This window comes from Zophobas morio, unplaced genomic scaffold, assembly GCF_036711695.1.
Source record: "Zophobas morio isolate AGI-343-1 ecotype UQ-CSIRO unplaced genomic scaffold, CSIRO_AGI_Zmor_V1 ptg000002l, whole genome shotgun sequence".
NCBI classification, from domain to species: domain Eukaryota; kingdom Metazoa; phylum Arthropoda; class Insecta; order Coleoptera; family Tenebrionidae; genus Zophobas; species Zophobas morio.
The window spans coordinates 6640510-6656227 of NW_026972107.1; the positions used below are offsets into that span (position 1 = coordinate 6640510).

At 35.0% G+C, this 15718-nt stretch overlaps 1 protein-coding gene across 8 annotated transcripts in view; it reads left to right on the top strand.

Moving 5' to 3' along the window:
- LOC135126112 (liprin-beta-1) overlaps nucleotides 1-15718 on the top strand; it is a 114972-nt gene that overhangs the window by 63359 nt on the left and 35895 nt on the right. Inside the window, exon 1 of one of the 8 annotated variants that reach the window (XM_064051965.1) lies at nucleotides 13323-13721. The exons of 2 other annotated variants lie outside the window; for them this stretch is intronic. The gene's annotated coding sequence lies outside the window, so the exon portion shown is untranslated. Of the gene's footprint in view, nucleotides 1-13322; nucleotides 13743-15718 lie in introns of those variants that run through there. 5 more of the 8 variants (XM_064051973.1, XM_064051941.1, XM_064051933.1 and 2 more) reach the window with 5 other exon arrangements.

The window sequence follows — 15718 nt, forward strand, 5'->3', positions numbered from 1 at the left end:
CATTTTTAGCACACGCTTCCCCAGAATTTCAGGAATAACGTAATTTATTCATTTTACTTAAAAGCAACTGGTTTTTGACGAATGGTGGGTCAAAATCATATTGTGAATGTACACGCGATTTTATGCTTCAGAAGCGAGGTAAGTTTTGCGTAAATAATTTTGTCTGAGTGGTAATTAATTGGCAGAAGATCCTACGACTTCATTTTTCGGTGACTTAATAAGTATAATTGTATAGTGATTTAATTAGGGATTTTTCTTAGTCTTCTTTATCCGGAAGTTCAAAGGAAGCTATTGGAAGTGGACGAGATAAATTCATTATTTCTGATTACATTGAATTTCGGCTTTATACGTTTGATACTTGGCGAGGGAGCTCCGTAATTAAATTGATATATACGTCAGTGTGTTATTACGTGGATGTCAATCTAAATTGAGTTTCTTACAACATTCCTACCGAGGGAATAGTTGCGACAACATATTTAATTAACTGCGAGATATGAAAAGAAGTCACTGGAGCTATATAGAAACTTTTGTTAGTGGCAACATAATTGCGAGCATTTAATAATAAGTCGCTTTCGATGAGCGTCACGACATTAAAAGTGTGTTAATTTTTTGATTGAAGAAGTTATTAAGTCGACCCGTGGGTTTTTTTTTCGTAAATGACGGTTTTCCCATTACGGAATAAATTGCGACATTAAATTGAAAATAGGAAAAGATGAAGCCCGCGTTTAACCAAGTTGGCTGAATAGCAGGAACTGTGCAGTTTTAATTCTGGAAAAACCGCGTTGCTTTTGTGTTAAAACTGAGTAATTGAAACACGAAATACCTTAGATTTAATCAACATCTCACATAAAGTCTTTTACCGCAGCAGATACTTTCATTTGTGGCATTTCGTGGGATGGAATCTAATCAGGTTTGGTAGTTTCGCAAAGTACTTTGAGGCTGTTTATTAAATACAAAGTTGGTTAGTGGGCGGCGAGGTAAATTAATTTAAAATGCAATAAATTGGAAATTAACGTTGTTCTATTTGTGTTTACCGAGAATGTTTGAGGAGCAAATGGAAGCAGAAATGAGGAATTTGTTGGCTTTTATTAAACGGAAACAGCTGCAAGAAATGCCCCTGTTTTATTTAAAGAAATTTCACGCCAGTCCGTAACACCGATGGTAATAGTGGCAATAACAATGATAAAGACGCCGCTTACACTTGAGGAAACGTATCGCTTGTGTCGGACCCATTTTCCACCCACGCCTCAGTCGCTTTGTCCCGATTTGGGAAAAGGAAGCGGCTCACACTCATTTTTATCTCCCTCATTTCAGACTACACCACTTTGCACATTTCCATATAAAAAGCAAACATGACAAGTTGTTCTTTTTATTGTTTCATAACCGCATATTTCACCCTTCCCGTCACAGCAACCCTTCCATTACACTTACACCCCTGCCCAAAGCTCCACTTTTTCCGCGTAAACAGCGTCCCGCATCCGGCCGACTCAGCCCACAAACAAAAAATAGCCTCATCAGCGGCCATTATGAAAGCTAAGCGGGACATGGGTGTAGTGGCTTTTTCACCCACAGGATGTCGCTGAAATAGATCGAGACTTGTTGACAAAGTTCGCTATAAATTCCGCGTTTGAATCGAAAAGCTTTCAGTTGCTTTATTTTTGTGCATCCACCAAACAAAACTGAAAAACGATGCAGCTTTATGAAATACTGTGCTGTTAATTTATTGCTGTGATTAACAGTGGCGGCTTGTCAGGTGAGGCAGGTGAGGCAGGGCCTCACCATACATAATCATAAAAAATGTTTTTCTTCCATTAGTATGAAAAATGGATTTTTTTGTACGGGGTAATTTAAAATTAGCGCGACAACTGAACTTTCTATGCCAACCACAAAATAAAGGCGCAGCGTTATTCTAACCAATCATGTATTTTCATGCGTTTAGGCCGGCCTCACGGGTTGATTAAAATGTGGGAATAGGAGGCTCGATGTTTTTACAACGCACACTATTACCGGTTCCGTTTATTATGGGAATCAAATGTTTTAGGACAGATAGTTTTGAGGCCGGCCGCAGCTCTTATCTGATTGGTTCTCCTTCTCAGCTCAGTCCACATCATAGGTCAACATGCACGTGCGTTTTGCATTTTGCAGAGTGCATAAATTTTAAATTTCAGTCGTTGTCGTTAAAGAGTTCGGTACTTGGTTAAGTAGTGGATTGTGGATACTCCGATTAATTTTATTTGTAATTAAATAATAATCAACATGGACGCAGGCCCATCTGGTACTCAGGTAATCTCCACTGTTCGAAATACAAATGACATTGTTATTAACTTTCTCGTGAATAAATGTCCCTCCAATAAGTTAACATACGAAGATAAACTGTTTGTAAAGTAAAACAAACGTCCATGTCCAGATCGAGGCTTAACATTAATTCAAAGAGAAAAACAAAAAAACAGGGTGTTCAGTCTCAATTGGTATACCTACAAAATATGATTGGCTTGCTGGGAGTACAACTGTGAATAAACTTTTCTGTTGGCCATGTATTTTATTCTAGAATAGTGGAGAATCGGTTTGGTGAGAAACTTGATATGCATATTTGAAAAATTTGTTGCGTTCCTTGGAAAAATATTCCAAAAATAAAGATCACATATCATCTACTTCCAAGTTTGTTCTTCTCGGCCAACAGAATATTGCCAGTACTCTAGATTCTGCTCGCAAAATTGAAATAGAAAATTTTAATGTCAAAGTTCGCGAAAATAGGAAAATTATTAAAAGGTTAATTGATGTTGCTATATTTTTATGCACACAAGAGCTTACCTTTAAAGGACATCACGAGTCAGAAACGTCTTTCAATCGCGGAAATTTCAAAGAATTAATTTCATTGTTGAATAGATATATGACACTTATGTGGGAAATTTTTTGGAAAAAGATTCTGACAATAAACCCGTCTTTTCCGGTACTTCAAAAATGATCAGAACGAGTTAGCTGAATCAATTTCTTTTGTCATAAACAAGAACATTAGCAAATAAATTTTTGAAGCTCCTTTTTTTTCCTGGCAGATTGATGAAACGACTGACATAAGTTGTAAATCGTAATTATCAGTTATTTTTCGTTACGTTATCTCCGGTAAAATTGTCGAAAGATTCATGGGGTTTTTCGATGTTAGTTCTGGACGAACTTCTGAAGGTTTATTTCAATTGCTACATAATTTCAGTAAATACAACCTACAAGATAAATTAATCCATAAGGATTGTTATTGTTTATATTATTTATAAATCTTTTTTTGTTATTTACCACGGTTTTGAAGCGGTTGTTCGAAAACTACAATTTTTATTAAGTTTTCATTTTACTTATATTACTTATTGTTTTGCCACATTTTCTATTTACCTTTGTTTTAAACCTTCCACTTGTTATCATTCTTGTTTCCTATTCTGCCCTATCCTTCTTTCTTGGCAAGAAAACTCTACACCTCCACGTCGGTTCTTGCCGGACAGTTGATTATGTGGTGCATTTTTTTAAATATTTTTTTTATGTTCAAATTTCCTGTGATCAAAAAACGCCGAATTCGTGATAAAATAAATTTTCATCTAGTATTGACGTATAAAACCAACTTACAATTTCAAATTTCTTAAGTAAGTCGCCAAGTGTGGGAAAAATGGAAGTGGAAATTTTTTTAATCTCAGGTATCACTTTCAACTGACAGAGTAGAGTAATTTACAGATATAAAAAAAAATTATATGTATTTAACTATTTTTACGTCATAAGGTAATAGGGGAAAGGTGCCTAAAATGATCCCCCTAAGGGAGAAATTCTTTAAAAAATACAAATTATTATTATTCATGTAAAACTGTAGCATTATTTGTAAGAACATTGATTTATTTAGATAACAGTATAAGCCAATTGGTGATTCGATAATTATAAAAAAAGTTATTAACGTTTTTCCAGGACCTTACAAAAGGATCATTTTAGGCATCCCCATAGGTAAAATGATCCCTCGGCATGGGCATAATGATCCCTTTGAATTTTGACCATAAGGGGACAGCATCAACAAGAAAAATCAAATCATGACATAACTGATAAATATTTTATTTCAAAAATTAACAAAAAATAAATTCTTAAAAAAAAATTAACAAAAAAAGTTTGAAAAGCACCGAAAATACGGGGTGTATAATTTCTGGAAGAGTTTGAGACAATACTTTAGTCATCAGTACGTGCTAAGATAAGACTAATTTTGCCAAATGGGATACCCTCCAAGAAAAGAGAGGGCGGGTGGGCGGGCCTACTACCTGCTAAGATAAAATTGAATTTGGCAAATGATATACCCTCTAAGAAAAGAGAGGGTGGGTGGGTGGGACTAGTAACTGCTAAGATAAAACTGAATTTGGCAAATGACATACACTCTAAGAAAAAAGAGGGTGGGTGGGTGGGGTTAGTAAGTGCTAAGATAAGACTGAATTTGGCAAATGAGATATCCTTTAAGAAAAGTGACGGCGGGTGACTGGGATTAGTACCTCTTAAGACTGAGAATTTCCCAAAAATAGAACACGAAAATCCCTAAAATTCTTTTAAATTATTTAAATTTCCCCGTCTTAAGAGGTACTAGCTCCACCCACCCTCCCTCTCCTCTCTTAGAGGGTATTTCATTTGCGAAAATCAGTTTTATTTTAGCAGGTAGTAGGTGGGTGGGGCTAGTAACTGCTAAGATAAAACTGGTATTGGCAAATGGTATTCCCTCGGAGAAACTAAAGGGTGGGTGGGCGGGGTTAGAGGATGTCATCTGCAAAAATCAGTCTTATCTTAGCAGGTAGTAGCCCCGCCCACCCACCCTCTCTTTTCTTGGAGAATATGTCATTTGCGAAAATCAGTCTTATCTTATTAGGTATTAGTCCTCTAACAAGATAAAGGGCGGATGGGCCGAGCTACTGCTTGGCAAGATAAGGCTGATGTTGGCAAATAACATACATTCTAAGAAAATAACGGGCGGGTGGGTGGGGTTAGTACTTGCTAAGATAAAACTGATATTGGCAAATGGTATTCCCTCAAAGAAAATAAAGAGTAGGTGGGCGGGGTTAGAGCATATGTTATCTGCAAAAATCAGTCTTATCCTTAGATCATATAATAAATAGATACCAATACTCAAACTGAAAGCTGTGACTAGACATGAAGCTATCTGTTGTCGTTTTCTACGTCAAGGGGAGTAGTATAATGCTATCCTTGTGTGATCACCACATCTTCATCTTTGTTATATGCATTTCATCTGTATATGTCTATTTCACTTCCATCCTTGTTCCGCACCAGCGCAACAAATCGCTTTTGACAGATGTTTCTTCTAACCTCTCTTTCGAGTTGTTGTACAAAAAACAATTTTAGAATTTAGAACAAAGATCCTATTTTAAGTAATGTAGTCATAAAGTATTACAATTGCTGCCCAATAATTTACTATTCCTTTCGTTATCTACTGTGAATTATTTATAAAATCAAGCTGTCAACATCTTTCTTCCGAAGTTAGTTCAGACATACTTCCTAAAATTTAGGCGCGCAAAATTCAAATAGTGATCAGGCAAAGATAGCTTCATTGTAATCCCTCCATGCACGAGAGAGATGTGTGACAGGAGGATGTCGTCACAGGCTGTCCTAGGGAAAGAAGGTGGTATCTATTTATTATATGATCTAAGGTCTTATCTTAGCAGGTACTAGCCCCGTCCACCCACCCTCTCTTTTCTTAGGGGGTATATGATTTGCAAAAATCAGTCTTATCTTAGCAGGTACTAGCCCCGCCCAATGATCCGGGATCATTTTGCCTCAAGAAAAAGGGATCATTTCGCCTTAGGTAGCATATCCGCATTCAAAAATTGTAAACTAACCTTCAATTTTTACATGCGGTAAAAAGATCATAACTAACCTACGACCGAAATGTATCTAATTCTGTCAAAACAACTACCACCGCTATAAGACCTTTCAAATGGAAGTAATGGACTTTTAAAATATATCTTACCTTAGATCAGAGGTGCTTATTTTACATATTTTGGCACAAAACTGTGCAGAATACACAGAACGCCATCAAACTTTCAGAAGGTACTAATTACAGAGCGCTTAATCAAATGACAGTAATGTTTGGTAGATGGAGCCACAAATTTTCTTACAATTGATGGGGATCATTTGACACTTAGGCACTTTTCCCCTAAGTACAACCCACACTGAATGGCATCAATTTGCACAAAACTGCGTTAAAAATGAAGTGAGTAACGGATACACGAGAAAGTTTCGGTGGTTGAGAACCAACTGGAAATACTGGAATGCTTCTCTGTGAAGTGCAATAAACATAAATACCGAAAAAAGGGAAAGTCCGAATGCACACCCCAAACATCTGATGTATTTATTGTATAGTAAATACGGATAAGAATAAATTTAATAAAACTGAATATTAATCACTCTCGAATTTTTTTGGTAACCGTCATCACTTTATAAATGTCTTTATAAAATCAAAATTCGACGAAGGAATTCTTCAAAACCTTGTCCCGTTTTAGGGACAATGGACAAAGAATTTTTATGACTTTGTTTGTGTCGTTGGGTCTTTTCGCTCAACCCCAGATGTTCTATTTATAATTTGCCAAGCAGGTACTTACAAAATAACACTTCCAGAGTAAACAAGTTTTCAGAAATAATTATTTTATTAGAAATTATTAGAATGAAAAAACTTGTCTTTGGTGTATTTCTAATTAAGCCGTTGTATTTTTTGCTCTAAATATAATCAAGCATTATGAAGGCCACTTTTTAAAAAATACGACGACCCACATCTAATTGATCATATAATCTAAAAAAAATGACGAAGAAAGGACGGCCTTTTGACGTCAGAAGTAAGTCATAAAAATCTCGTAATTTTCACGTGATTTTTTGGGCGAATGACGTCGCCGACGAGTTATGACCAAAAATTGACGTGAATTAGACGACAGTCTGCTGCTTGGGGTGTGGCCTCACCAAAATTTTAGGTCACGAGCCGCCACTGGTGATTAAAGAATCAGGAAATGTTGATCTGAAAGCTTACAAAAAGAGTCATTAAAAAAGCTTATTAAAGTCACAAAAATGCGTCCGGAATTCTTGTGTTATCGATCTCTATTAAGCACAAAGCGACTCGGGACGTAATTAAATCTGGATTAAATTCTAGACACAAGTGCACTCTAAGAATAATTTATGACCATGACGTCGAGCCTTTTTTATTACTAAAGAAATTTGTTAGAATAACGAGAACGCTTCATAAAATTTTACAATGGTATAAAGTTAAAAAGTTGGAAAGCCGAGCCAGAATCATCAATATTCAACGTTTGAAAACAGAATTTGTACGGGAAAGCACTGAATCGCCACGCAAATTGTTTGCTTTGGTGATGGCACATTGCGGTTTATAGCGGTAATCGCCCTTTCTATTGTGTGCATAATTCCCTCATTGTGGCGTCATAAAACTTTATTTCTACTTCATCATCAGAATCTACGTCGGTGTTTCGTTTTGAGCGAACGATCAAATTATTAAAAACTGATATGTGTCGGAAATAAATTGGCTTTTCAAAATGAAATATTGTCTAGAGACGTAAATTTGAGTTCAAATGCTTCTAGTTTCACCGGTAATGACGACAATTTCAATTTTTACGTCCGGGCTGTAGTAACTGTATGTAATGTTAACGAATGTTTTATTTGATTTTGTTTTTATTTTTTGATTTTTCAATTTTTCGATTCATCAATTCTTCGTAATTTCAATTTTGGAAGTTTTAAATTTTTCGATTCTTCAATTTTTCGTTTCAATTTCTGGATTTTCCAAATTTACGTTTTCTCGTTTATTTTTGTATTTTCCATTTCTCAGTTTTACGATTTTTATTTTTCGATTTTTCAATTCCTCAGTTTTTCAATTTTTTGATTTTCAGGTTTCTAATTTTTCATTTTTTTTAAATTTCGGTTTTCGAATTTTCGATTTCGGGATTTTCCAGTTTTTCGATATTTTAGTTTTGGGATTTTTCAATATTTTCATGTTTCAATTTTGGGAATTTTCAGTTTTTCAATTCTTCAATTTTTCTTCAATTTATCGATTTTTCGTTTTTTCAGTTTTTCAATTTTTCCATTTTTCAGGATTTTCGTCATTTTTTTTTCGACTTTTCGATTTCTAGATTTTTTAATTTTTCGATGTTCACTTTTGGAGTTTTTCAATATTTCAATGTTTAAGTTTTGTTTCAAAATCAAATATCTAGGAACAGTAAATTTCAGTTCAATGCTTCTAGTTTCACCGGTAATGACGACAATTTCAATTTTTACGTCCGGGCTGTAACTGTATGTAATGTTAACGAATGTTTTATTTGATTTTGTTTTTATTTTTCGATTTTTCAATTTTTCGATTCATCAATTCTTCGTAATTTCAATTTTGGGAGTTTTATTTTTCGATTCTTCAATTTTTCGCTTCAATTTCTGGATTTTCCAAATTTACGTTTTCTCATTTATTTTTTTATTTTTGATTTCTCAGTTTTACGATTTTTATTTTTCAATTTTTGCCGCTCCTAAATTTTCGATTTTTCAATTTCTCAGTTTTTCAATTTTTTGGTTTTTCAGGTTTCTAATTTTTAAATTTTTTTAATTTTCGGTTTTCGATTTTTCAATTTCTGGATTTTCCAGTTTTTCGATATTTTAGTTTCGGGATTTTTCAATATTTTGATGTTTCAATTTTGGGATTTTTCAGTTTTTCAATTCGCCAATTTTTCTTCGATTTATCGATTTTTCGTTTTTTCAGTTTTTCGAATTTTCCATTTTTCAGGATTTTCATTTGTCTTTTTTTTCGACTTCGATTTCTAGATTTTTTAATTTTTCGATGTTTCACTTTTGGAGTTTTTCAATATTTCAATGTTTAAATTTTGTTTCAAAATCAAATATCTAGAAACAGCAAATTTCAGTTCAAATGCTTCTAGTTTCACCGGTAATGACGACAATTTCAATTTTTACGTCCGGGCTGTAGTAACTGCATGTAATGTTAACGAATGTTTTATTTGATTTTGTTTTTATTTTTCGATTTCTCAATTTTTCAATTTCTCGATTCATCAATTCTTCGTAATTTCAATTTTGGGAGTTTTAAATTTTTCGATTCTTCAATTTTTCGCTTCAATTTCTGGATTTTACAAATTTGCGTTTTCTCGTTTATTTTTTTTTTATTTTCGATTTCTCAATTTTACGATTTTTATTTTTCAATTTTTGCCGCTCCTAAATTTTCGATTTTTCAATTTCAGTTTTTCAATTTTTTGATTTTTCAGGTTTCTAATTTTTCAATTTTTTAAATTTTCGGTTTTCGTGATAATTTTTGGATTTTTCGATTTCTGGATTTTCCAGTTTTTCGATATTTTGATGTTTCAATTTTGGAAATTTTCAGTTTTTCATTCTTCAATTTTTCTTCGATTTATCGATTTTTCGTTTTTTCAGTTTTTCAAATTTTCCATTTTTCAGGATTTTCGTTTGTCATTGAATAATAATAATTATAAACTTGTCGTGTGTGAACCTGTGTCGAATTTTCACCGTAGACATCCAGAATTTTTGGCAAAATCAGCCTTAACAGGTACTATCCCCACCCCCCACCCCCTTTTTTCTTAGAAAGTATATCATTTGCCAAAATGGGTCTTTTTTGGCAGCTATTAGTCCCGCCCACCCACCTTCTCTTTTCTTAGAGGGTATGTCATTTTCCAAAATCGGTCTTATCTTAGCAGGTACTAGGCCCGCCCACCCTCCCTCTTTTTTCTTAAAGGGTATCTCATTTGCCAAAATCAGTCTTATCTTATCAGCTACTACCCCCCTCTTTTCTTAGAGGGTGGGTCATTTGCCAAAATCGGTCTTATCTTTGTAGCTACGAATCCCGCCCACCCACCCTCTCTTTTTTTAGAAGGTGTGTTATTTGCCAAAATCAATTTTATCTTAGCAACTACTAGCCGCACCCTCTCTTGTCTTTGAGGGTATCTCATTTGCCAAAATCGGTCTTATTTTAGCAGCTACCAGCCCCGCCCACCCACCCTCTCTTTTCCCAGCATGCTACTTTACATTCACTTTAACATTAGATACATATTTTTATTTTAACTTATTATCATTCTCATTAAAAAAATTAAATTCGCATAATCAAATTTTATAATTTTTCGAAAAAACTGGATTTGTTTTGTTGTATTCCAGAGGTTAAGGAAGTTCTGTCGAAATAATCTTCGACCAATTTTTTTAATGATTAAATCAAGGATGGGTCACCCTATTTTCTCGAAAATCTAAGAATACCTTAATTTTTAATAATAATAAAATAATAATTGTGATAATAACAGCTGCTTACCTAAAATAATTCAAATTTCATTTTTTTTCACAAATGCATACTTTGATCTGCTGCGTTCATGTTTGTTATCCGTACGTGCTTAATAATGTAGTCAAATTATTTCGAAGTATAAACATAAACAGTTGAAGTTAGGCTTGTAAGATTGCTGGGGTCTTATTTATGCTACAAATGATCTAAAGCCATATTAGACAGAATTTCCCTAGTCCCTGAAATACAGTCAAATAATTCAGTGTCTTAGATAAATGATAAAATTTGATTTTGCGAATTTTATGACAAAAAACGACAAAAATTCAATACAAATAGAAAGAAACGCCAGGAAAATGTCATGAAAACAATAAAAAAGAAACGATTAAAAAAACACCAAAAATGCGAAAAAAGCAATAAACGAAAGAAAAAACGATGACAAAAAAATACATAAAAAAGGAGGGACAGAAGAAAACGACAAAAAAGGGAACAAAGGAGACGGCAAAATTAGCTTTAAGAAATATACACTGACAAAATACAAAAAATAGTAGTAGATGTAGGATTTTTCAAGCAAAATTTTGAGATGGCGTCATCATTTTTTTTTTTTTCAGAGGGGATAAACAGATAAATTTTGATTAGTGGTTTACCATGCTTATGTTAACCTTAAAATGCTTAGAAGATTTAAAAGCATTCCGTTATCCAGTTTTTAATTTAAATTGTAAACAAATTCGGTCCAGGGTTATTTCCACAGAACTTCCCTCGTCCTTGAAATACGATAAAACAATTCCAGCTTTTCGACAAAATTTTGAAACGGCGTAATCAGTTGGGGGGGGGGGGACAAACACATATATTTTGACTACCAATTTATCATGCTTGCGACAACTTTAAGGCGTCCGCAAGATTTCAAAGCATTCGGTTTTGCAGATTCAATGTTAAATTGCAAAATGTTATTCAATTTTGATTTTGTTCCCAAAAAACTGGATGTCTAGAGTAAAAGCTGAACACGGATTCATAAACTACACGTGTAGGAGTATGTTGTTTTATAAAGTTTAATAGAACACATTTACTATGTACAATTTTGAGTGACGTCATCAATCACCTTGGTGGGGATAATTAAAAAAAATTTCATTAGCATTTTACCATCTACATCATATTCGTAACACACATAAAATTTGGCAACAACCGGTCCAGTAGTTTTGGTTTTGTCTAACAAAAATAGACACAAACGGTGGACAGATATACAAACAGACAGACGGAAACGTACCAAGGGTCATATTAACATATCGAGAAAATATTAAAGTAGCCATCCGCCTGATTACCATACTTCCTTAGCTTACGCCCGAAAAGTAAAAAAGATTATTAAAAAAACGGAACCAAAACAGGAAACAGATGACGAAAAAAAGCAAAAAAAGTTCACAAAAAATGCGAAAAAGCAACAAAAGCACGGAAAAGCGACAAAAAGTCTATTAAAAATGCGAAAAATGTAACAAAAGGACGCACAAAGCAACCAAATGAAGATTACAAAAAAAACGATAAAAAAGGCAATGGACAAAGGCGGACAGAAAAGACGAAACAAAGACGAAAAAGCGACAAAAAAACAGAACAAAAGGGACGACAAAGCTACCTTTAAAAATTGCGAATACACTGGCAAACTACAAATGCAAAAGTAGGATTTATTCAGCAAAATTTCAAGATGGCGTCATAATTTTTTGGGAGGGGATAAAGAGATAAATTTTTATTGGCGATTTGCCATGCTTATGTTACCCTTAAAATATTTACAAGATTTTTAAAAGCATTCCGTTGTCCAGTTTTTAATTTAAATTGTAAAAAAAAATGGTCGAGAGTTATTTCCACAGAACTTCCCTCGTCCCTACAATACAACAAGACCTCCTATAAATCCAAGGAACAAAAAAAGGGAACAAAGGAGACGATAAAACTATCTTTAAAAATTGTAAATACACTGCCAAAAAGTAGGATTTTTTCAGTAAAATTTGGAGATGGCGTCATCAAGTTTTGGGGCGAATAACCAGTTAAATTTTCATTAGCGGTTTACTATGAGAATCTTAAAATGATTATAAGATTTCCAATCATTCGTTTTCCAGTTTCTAATTTAAATAATAAAATGTTATAACAATTCTGATTTTTTTCCGAAAATCTAGATATCTCAGATAAAAAATAAAGGCTGACTCATAAACCACCGGTCCATACCAAAGTAGGTAGAGATGGCGTCATCAATTTTGCTTAGCTTTAGTACTAAGTGCTAAGGTATATCTAAAATTTCACAATAATCAGTCTCGTAGCTTCGAAGATTACGTGTCTAGTAAAGTCGCCGACATACGGCACAGACGAAATTTTTTCGTACTCTGGTGGTTATGAAACGTCAAGAAAACTTGAAATTATGTGTTCGCCGCATGAACCCAATTACAATACTTCCCCATTTTACTGTCGCGAAGTAAAAATGAAATAAGAATTGGACTAGTTCAGGGTTTAGTTGTAAGACCTTTATTTTTCCTGATCTTTGTTATCGATCTTCAAGTACCATTTTATACATAAAATAAACAAAGTAGCCAAAAATAAAGACCCACTTTGTGTGATCTTAAAAAAAAGGTTTCCATCTTATGATTCATTCATAGTTTACTCCGGCGGCCGTTGAAAGATGTCAGCGAAGTTAAATAATTTCGGCGATCGCCTGCTATTTCCGGCGAGTATTTCACAAACCGTAAATTGTACAATCGAACTACAATAGTTTATTTATATTGACGGTTTTATCGCTGTAAAATAACATGATGACATTTTATTGCCAGAAAAAAAATCCGCTTTTGATCATTCCGTTAGTTAAATTTTTAAAACTCGTCACAAATTCTAATTATGCACAATCTTTCTGTCCAATTAAAACCGACCATGATTGATTCGTCGAACCAGGACGAACACGTCCCCTCTCTCTCACACACTTATGCAACAACAAATCACGTGACCGTCTCGTACCACAATAAACCCATCATCGCCCCCCGTCGTTCGGGTCTATTTCGACCCGGCCTTCGCTCATCTGAAAGCGCACCTGAGCCCTCCGCCACTGATTGATCGTCGCTACTCGCCGGGCAACGGCCGCGTCGCCGCTGCATCCGAAGGGTGGGTGAACTCCGCCGTGTCGCGGCTGTTACTTAAGTCTAAATTAAGTGAGGTTATTTTAAGTCGGTGGCGCGTACGCACAGGCCGTCGTTCAGCTGTCACTGCTCGCTTTTGCTCCTGCCGTAACACATGCCGCTTAGATAAGTCGAGCAAAAGCTGTTGCTGGGCGCGGACTCGAAGTGCAGTGTTTATCGCAGGGTCTCGATGCAACAGACGGATGGATGCAATTAATGCAGCGTCTGAACAGTGGGTGCAGTGCTGTGAAGTGCCGAGATAAGGTCGAGGGCTGTGAAGGGGATTATCGGTATTTCTAAGTGGTGATGAGGTGACACTTGGCTCTTGTAGAAATCGGGTTGTGGTTGATGGTGACCTTTGGGAATTGGTTTTATGGGTCTTCGGGAGGCGGAATGACGGATGAAGGAATGGATTGTTTTGATGCGATGATTGCGATGGTTGTTGGTGGCGTAATCGGTTGAAAGCGGTTTTTATTAGGTATATTTTAGGCGCTTTTGACGTTTTCGTGGAATTTTGCCAAATCTGGGTTGGTTTTCTTCGGATGGCGGCCATGTTTTTGTTTACATCGGTGTTTACGGCCCCGAGGACTGATAAGACGGTTGCAACTGATTATTTCAATTGACTCGTAATTAGCTGACATGGTTAACAAGTGAATACTTTTATTGTTTGGAACTTCCTTATTCGTCGGACTTTATAATCGTTTTTATTGTTGGATTTAAGCGCTTGATGAAAGTGACGTGTGGTAAACCTGAATCTTGAAGACCATACATGGGTATTTTAACTGGTCGTGATTAATTTAACGTGGAATTTACCATATACCATTCGAGTTGTTTTCGAGATTTTGTTGATCTGGACTATATAAGGCGATTTTTTTCCTCCACAAAAACATACATCCGTCTACTAACATTTCTTGTTAGTATTTTATTATTTCTGTTTTATATCAGTCTTTTGGTTTTGGTATCCAGATGTTCCTCTTTATCTCGACTACAAGTTCTGCCAGATTTTTTGTAAACTTTAGTTTATTTATTATTTTTTTGGTTGCAAACAACTACAGAGTGATAACTCACAAAGAATATGTCGGCGCAGTTTGATCGTCGTAGTCGGCGCAGATCACCCTCAAAAATTATTTGGGTCCTGTATTGACTTCGTTAAAAAATCTCTAATTTTAAATACACTGTACTCAACTAATTTTCCCACTAATCAATTAATAAATGCGAAAAAAGAAACGTGGGTCGGCTTCGTGGGCCACTCAATAATGTTTACCATCAGCCTAGATTTATTCAATTGCATTCAATTGCCAATGATGAAGTAAGGGTGGAGTAAAGCATGGTAATTTTTTTCTAGCCGTTCGTATACTTCTACGTACTCGTAATTTCTTTGTCGTAGCTCCATCGACCGGTAAGCACTTCTTGAGGTTCCTTTTCGCTTTAATGTTGGAGACTTTTCCGCCAGGCATCTAATTTATAATGTATATAATCAATATATGTCTCCTTAGCTAGTCAACAGCAATCAAAGGTGATAGGAGGGTACGTTCCATACAAAATGTTTTATTAAATTAGTCTCATGGTTGGAGCACGGGAAGTACAGACCTTGACAGGCATAATAATAACCTCACTTATTATAAATAACAATCAGGAACTGCTTCTAATTGACTTGGCAACAAAATTGATGCTTGAAAAAAATGCAGAAAATTCAAACTGAAAGTTGTTTGTTGTGATTTAAATGTAACGTAAATGAATGTCTGATTGTTTAGTAAACGTACGATTTGTTTATTTCTACTATTGTTTGTGTATTAAACAATGCAGCCGATTCAGTTTTCGTTCACATGAGACGCCGTCACGTGTTAAACGACTTATGTAATGACTTAAGGAATACGCCATTATAAAACGATTAGACCAAAACTGCAAAAAAGTATAATCTTGTCAAATCCGAGACTCTAAATCCATCCCGACGTGACTGCCCAAACTAAATATAATATCATAGTTTTGAACTGTGAAGACACGCTTATTGTGTAAATTCTGAGTGAGTCATGCTTGATAGTTGAAGACAACTTGTAGGTGTTTTATTGCATTATTAATGTTGGTAGTTTCACTACTTACACACAAAACGAAAACTCGACTACGCGTGAAAGATAATTACAGCGATAGTAAGACAAGAAATTGTGCAAAATGAACATTCAAACAATGCGACCCTCGCACGATTCGGAAAACTTGCAGTAACTTAAAGCAATCCACTTTTCAGCTTCTCCGACACAGGAATTGATTTTTTAGACAGTGTCTGGCAAGT